At 40.6% G+C, this 7,686-nt stretch overlaps 1 pseudogene; it reads left to right on the forward strand.

Annotated features, from left to right (window-relative positions):
- The first annotated feature begins 318 nt into the window (after nt 1-318).
- Nucleotides 319-697, forward strand: LOC129461582 (small ribosomal subunit protein uS8-like; annotated as a pseudogene).
- The last annotated feature ends 6,989 nt before the right edge of the window (nt 698-7,686 follow it).

Raw genomic sequence — 7,686 nt, forward strand, 5'->3', positions numbered from 1 at the left:
GGCAATGAAGTATACCAATTCCTGAGAGACAGGAAATAAACAAAATGAGCTCTTTGAGTGCCCCGGCTTACTGGCTTGAGAAAGTTTCCAGGTCCACCCAAGATTGGCAGAATATACATTTTTTTTTAGTATACAAAAAAACATTTACCAAAATCATCCAATTCTGGGCCATAAAATGAATTTCAATAATTTAAAAGGGTTCAAGTTATACGAAGTATGCTCTGTGACCAAAACGAAATCAATAAGAAAAATATATCTCAATAACTCTGTGCGCTCTCCCCTCCCGTCCTCTTTCCTTTGTCTTTCTGCACTGCCACAATGGTGCACATGAATGTCCTGGCTGATGCTCTCAAGAGCATCAACAATGCTGAAAAGAGAGGCCATGAACTCAGGTTCTTATTAGGCTGTGCTCTGAAGTCATCATCCAGTTTTTCACTGTGATGATGAAGCATGGTTACATTGGCAAAATTGAAATCACTGATGATCAAAGAGCTGCCTCACAGGCAGGCTAAACAAGTGTGGCATGATCAGCCCCAGATTTGATGTGCAACTCAAAGATCTAGAAAAATGGCAGAGTAATCTTCTTCCATCCCACCAGTTTGGTTTCATTGTACTGACAACCTCAGCTAGCATCATGGACCATGAAGAAGCAAGACAAAAACACACAGGAGGGAAAATCCTGGCATTCTTTTTCTAGAGATGTAATACAGATTTACAAATAAAATGACTCCTGGACAAAAAAAAAAAAAAAAATCTCAAAAACACCAAATGTTTGAAAACTAAATAACTCACTTCTTAATTCATAGGTCGAAGAAGAAATCAAAGATAAATTAGCATTGTGAACTGATGCAAAAGAAAACACAACACATCAAAATGGGTGGGATACAGGGAACGCAGAACTTAGAGGGAAATCCATAGCACTCAACTGTCTAAAGTAGGAGGAAAAAAAGTGCTCAAATCAACAACCTCAGCTTCCTTCTTTCTTAAGAAACTACAGAAAGAAGAGAAAGTGAAACTCGGAGTAAGCAGAAGAAAAAAATAATAATAATATCAAAATTTTAAAGAGGTCATACTAATTCTACATGAACTCTTCCAGAAAGCTAAAGAAGAGGGAGAGAATCCTATGAGATCAGCATTCTATAAATCAAACCAAAGACATTGCAAGAAAAGAAAACTTATGAACATAGATGCAAATTTCTTAAAACAAAATTTTAGCAAATTGATTTCAATTATATACAAAAAGAATTTTAACCAAGAAGGCTTTATCCCAGAATTGCCAGATTAGTTTAGCACTTGAAAAATTTCAGGGTGGGGCACTGTGGCTGACGCCTGTAATCCCAGCACTTTGGGAGGCCGAGGCAGGCAGATCACCTGAGATCAGGAGTTCGAGACCCGCCTGACCTACATGGTGAAACCCTGTCTCTGCTAAAAATACAAAATATTTAGCTGGGCCTGGTGGCATGCCTGTAGTTCCAGCTACTCAGGAGGCTGAGGCAAGAGAATCACTTGAACCTAGGAGGTGAGGTTGCAGTGAGCCGAGATTGCGCCACTGCCCTCCAGCCTGGGGGACAGAGATGCACTCCGTCTCAAAAAAAAAAAAAAAAAAAAAGAAAAGAAAAGAAGAATCTCAGCTGCACATGGTGGCTCATGCCTGTAATCCCAGCACTTTGGGAGGCCGAGGTGGAAGGACTGCTGGAGCTCAGGAGTTCAAGACCAACCTAGGCAACATGGTGAAGCCCCGTCTCTATAAAATAAAAATAAAAATAAAAAAATAAAAAAATTAGCCAGGCATGGTGGCACATGCCCATAGTCCCAGATACTTGGGGCGAGGTTAGGTGTGGAGGGAGGTTGCTGAAGCAGGAAGATCACTTGAGCCCAGGAGGTTAAGGCTGCAGTGAGCCGTGTTTGCACCACTGCTCCAGCCAGAGCGACAAAGTGAGACCCTGTCTCCAAGAAGAAAAAAGCATTTGAAAATCAATCAATGTAATTCACTATATTAACAAAATAAAGGTCAGGCATGGTGGCTCACACCTGTAATCCCAGCACTTTGGGAGGCCGAGGCAGGAGGATCACTTGAGGTCAGGAGTTCGAGACCAGGCTGGCCAACATGGTGAAACTCCATCTCTACTAAAAATACAAAAAAATTAGCTGGGTGTGGTGGCAGGTGCCTGTAAACCCAGCTACTCAGGAGGCTAAGGCAGGAGAATCTCTTGAACTCCGGAGGTGGAGGTTACAGTGAGCCAAGATCACGCCACTGCACTCCAGCCTGGGTGACACAGCAAGACTCCATCTCAAACAAACAAAAAAACAAACAAACAAAAATTTAAAAAGAAAAACCATGCGACCAGCTCAATACATACAAAATAGAGCATTTAACAAAATCTAACCTCCATTCCTGATGAAAATTTTCAATAAACTAGGAACAGATGGGAACTTTTACAACCTGATAATGGATAACTATGAAAACCCTACAGCTAGCATCATACTTAACGGTGAAAGACTGATTGCTTTCCCCAACATCAGAACAAGGAAAGAATGTCTGCTGTTACCACTTATATCCAACACTGAACTTGGTAAGATGTAAATTTTCCCCAATTTGATCTATAGCTATAATATATCCAAGTCAAAATCCCAGCAGGCTTTTTATATTACACATTAAATCATACATATATGTATACATTAACATTTACATTTTACGTTATATTATTCATTTTTACATTAACAATGTGGTTTTTAAAATTGACAAGCTGATCATATAATTCATTTAGGGAAAGGCATGATGGCTCACGCCTATAATCCCAGCACTTTGGGAGGCTGAGGTGGGCAGATCACTTGAGATCAGGAATTCAAGACCAGCCTGGCCAAGATGGCGAAACCCCATCTCCATCAAAAATACAAAAATTAGCCGGGCATGGTGGCGCATGCCTGTAGTCCCAGCTACTTGGGAGGCTGAGGCAGGAGAATGGCTTGAACCCGGGAGGTAGAGGATGCAGTGAGCTGATACCGCGCCATTGCACTCCAGCCGGCATGACAGAGCGAGACTCTGTCTCAAAAATAAAAAATAAAATAAAACATAAAAATATAATTCATTTAGAAATGCAAAAGACTTGGAATAACCAATTCAACTTTGAAAAAGAAGAATATGGAGAATTTACCCTATGTAACTTTAAGACTTAATATAAGCTACAATAATCAAGATGGTGTGGTATTGAATTCAAAATAGACAAATAGAAAAATAGGAAAGAGACTAAGAAATAGTAACTTGAGTAAGTGCAAGGGCAATTTGATGGGGAAAATGGTCTTTTTTCACAAATAGTGTTGAAATAATTGGATATCCATACACAAAAACGAAAAAAAAAAACCCAGAACTTTGACCCATCTCATGCTATACAGAAAAAATTAACTGAAAATGGTTCAGAAACATGGCACTCCCCTGTAGTCCCAGCTACTCCAAAGTCTGAGATGGAAGGACCACTTCAGCCCTGGCTTCAAGGCTGCAGTGAGCTATGATCATACCACTGAATTCCAGCCTGGACATCAGAGTAAGATTCTGTCTCGTTGTGTTTTTTTGTTGTTTTTTGCTTTTTTGTGGGGGGAGGGGCGGGGTGGAGTCTCGCTCTATCGCCCAGGCTGGAGTGCCGTGGCGCGATCTCAGCTCACTGCAACCTCCGCCTCCCAGGTTCAAGCAATTCTCCTGCCTCAGCCTCCTGAGTAGCTGGGACTACAGGCACATGCTGCCACGCTCGGCTAATTTTTTTATATTTTAGTAGAGACCGGGTTTCACCATGTTGCCCAGGCTGGTTACAAACTCCTGAGCTCAGGCAATCCGCCCACTTTGGCCTCCCAAAGTAGCAGGATTACAGGTGTGAGCCACCGTGTCTGGCCAAGACTCTGTCTCTTAAAAAAAAAAAATTAATTAAAAATAATTTAGTCAAAATGGATTACAGACCTAAACCTAAAACTATTAACATCTAGGGAAAAAAAAAAAAAAGAGAAACTCTGTGTGACCTTGGGTTAAGCAAATATTTCTTAGAAACAGCACCAAAACCAAAATCAATAAAAGAAAATCAATAAATTGGACTTCATCAAAATTAAGAACACTTATGCAAGATTCTAAAATCTCTTATAGAGAAAAAAGGAAATAAAACTGAGAACATTTGCTCTTTGAAAGACATTGTTAGGAGAATGAAAAGGCAAGCTGCAGACTAGGAGCAAATATATGCAAGTTACACATTTGATAACAGATTTGTATCCAAAATATGTAAAGAAATCTCAAAACTCAATAAGAAAACAAAACAATCAAATTTTATAAACGGGCAAGAGATTTGAACAATTTACCAAAGAGGATATACAGATGGCAAATAAGCACATGCAAAGATGCTCAACATCATTAGTCATTAGGAAATGCAAATTAAAACCATGAGATACCACTACATACTCACTAGAATATCTAAAATTTAAATGATTGACCAAATCACATGTTGGCAAGGATGTTGAGCCACCTAGAACTTTCTGGTTCACTGCTGGTGGAACTATGAAATGGTACAACCACTTTGGAAAATAGTGTGGCAGTTTCACTAAAGGTTAAACATGTTGTTCAAAGTACAACTAAAAAAAAAAAAAGTTAAACATGCACCTGCCATATGGCTCAGCCATTCCATTCCTAGGTGTTAACCCGAGAAAAATGAAAAACCATGTCCACACAAAGACCTGCACATGAATGTTCATAGCAGTATTATTTGTAATAACCAAAAACTGGAAACAATCCAGATGTCCATCAACAAGTAAATGAATAAACAAATTTTGGTGTATTAATCCAATGAGATACTACTTAACAATAAAAAAGAGTATCTATTGATATACTCAAAGACCTGAATGAATCTCAAAGTAATGATGCTGAGTGAAAAAAAGCAGAATCCCTCCCCCCTAAAAAGAGCAAGTACTATATGATTACTTTTACATAAAATCTTAGAAAATACAAACCAATCTAGTGGCAGAAAGCAGATCAGCAGTTGCCTGAGTAGGCAACGGAAACTTAAGGGGCAACTAATATGCTCATTATCTTATTTTTATTTTTTGGTGGGGGAGGGGGACAGGGTCTCATTCTGTCACTCAGGCTGGAGGACTGTGGTGTGATCACAGCTCACTGACTGCAGCCTCGACCTCCCCAGCTCAAGTGATCCTCCCACCTCAGCCTCCTGAGTAGCTGGGACTACAGGCATGCACCACCATGCCTGGCTAATTTTTAAATTTTTTGTAGAGACGGGAGTCTCACTTTGTTGCCCAGGCTGGTCTCAAACTCCTAGGTTCAAGCCATCCTCCTGCCTTGGACTCCCAAAATGCTGGGATTACAGGCGTGAGCCACCGTACCCAGGTGCTCATTATCTTGACTGTTGATAATTTCATGGGTGTATACACATGTCAAAACTTATCAAATTGTACATTTTAAATAAGTGATATTTATTTTATGTCAATTATATCTCAATAAAGCTTTTTTTTTTTTTTTTTTTTTTTTTTTCAAAAAATAACAATTTGATCCTTAGCTACCTTCCCCAACTCTGTGCAACTGGGCAACTGCCCTCCCACAGTCCTGCCAGTAGGCTTAAGGTTTATTCTCTGGAGGAAGTTAATGGAGCTTCTAAGGACTGACTGGAGGACAGCGGGCACCACTGATGGCAAGGAATTACAACAAAAAAACGAAAGTCCACAGAATGAATGCTCAGACTCACTGCTCTTTAGCCCCACCTGGGTCCCAGGACCCCGGCAGCCAGGTCTATCTCCTTGGGCAGAAGACTGGAAGACTTACTGGCCCAAGAAGAAATACTCAGATATCCTGACATTGGAGGGTAGCACAGCCAGATAACCCAGTGGGGAAGATAGCAGTCAACAGGCTCCACTCACGAGATCAGAGCTGCTATTTGACTTTTTAATACCCCACTCTTAAATATAAGCAGACAGCTAAAATTAGAATTTCACTGTTCTGAGAACATGAAAGGTCAAGAAAGGCTTGTACTGGGGGCTAGAGAGCATTGTCAGAAAGATAAATTATATTTTTTAGAAAGAAGTCCTTTTAAAATGCCAAAAACAGAAAAACCATGAAGTAGCAATTTAAGCGTATTAGGATGTATGAGGATAAATATTACAAGAACCAACTGAAAGAATTGAAAGTGGTTGCCTCTTAGGAAAGGAAAATAGGGAGGAATGAGGAAATTACCGCAGCAACAAGTTTAGGAGAATTATGTGCCTCTTTCAATTATGTGCCCGTGGGCCAAGCACGGTGGCTCATGCCTGTAATCCTAGCACTTTGGGAGGCCAAGGTGGGAGGATCACTTGGGGCCAGGAATTCCAGACCAGCCTGGGTAACATAGCAAGACTCTGTTTCTACAAAAGAAAAAAAAATTATCCAGGCATGTGGCACACATCTATAGTCCTAGCTATTTGGGAAGCTGAGGTGGGAGGATCACTTGAAGTAAGGAGTTTGATGCTACAGTGAGCTATGATCAAGCACTGCACTCCAACCTGGGTAACAGAGTGAGCCCTTGTCTCTTAAAAATATATGAACTTGAAAATAAAAAAATTATGTGCCTATGTAACTTTGATTAAAACTGGTAAAAAAGTGAAAGAAAATTCATTAGAGATGAATAAAGCTCTTGAGAAATCAATGGATAGGATAATCACATGTCTCTGTTTGCCTGAAACATTCCCAGTTTTCATCTATTAATAGCACTCCCTTTTAAACTCAAAACATGCCCATTTGGCTAATTTTATGATGTGTGAGGTTGACGCCTCCTGAATCCACTGATCAACCTAAACATCACTTTAACATCAGACACGGTGTCCTCCTGATATGATGCGGCAGGAAGTACATGGTTCCACCTATGAAATATCCTTGCCAAAAGCAAAACTTGAATCTCAAGTCTCCCGGTCAGGGTTTCTCAACCTCAGCACTACTGACATTTGGGGACACACGGTTCTTTCTTGTGGGCAACTGTCCTGTGCACTGCAGGATGTTTAGCAGCATCCCTGGCCTCTACCCACCAGATGCCTGTAGCACCCCCACCCCCCGGTGTGACAACCAAAAGTCTCCAGACATTGCCAAATGTCCCCTGGGAGGTGAGGGAAGCAGGGAAGCAAAGTCTCCCCCAGCTGAGAATCACTGTTGTCTACATCTTCAGTACCAATGTACAGGAAACAGGATGGAAAAATAGGTTGAAGGACACCAGCAGAATACAACCAGCCACATTCAGAACATGGGAAGTTCTGAAGGACAGATGACCCAACTATGTCAACAAACAAATGGCATGGGGAAGGTATAGGGGAGGGACCATGACAGTACAAAAGCCCTTAAAAAATGTCAACAAATGCAATGTGTGGACCTTGTTTGGATCCTCATTTCAAAAAACTGCAAAAAGACATTTTTGACACAACCGGAGAAAACTGAGTTCGAAGGCATTATGACACTAAGAAATAATGCTAATTTTGTGGATGTGATAATGGTAACTATGGTTACACTATTTTTTAAAGCTTTTTGTTAGAGACACATATTGCTGTACTCGTGGATAAAGTGTTACGACGTCTATCTGGTTGCAGTGAGGGTAAATGGGGACTAGATAAGACAACATCGTATCGGCGACCGGTATTGACATTGAGTGATGGGTACATAGATGTTCATTATACTCTTCTCTC

This window comes from Symphalangus syndactylus, chromosome 14 (assembly GCF_028878055.3).
Source record: "Symphalangus syndactylus isolate Jambi chromosome 14, NHGRI_mSymSyn1-v2.1_pri, whole genome shotgun sequence".
Taxonomy (NCBI): domain Eukaryota; kingdom Metazoa; phylum Chordata; class Mammalia; order Primates; family Hylobatidae; genus Symphalangus; species Symphalangus syndactylus.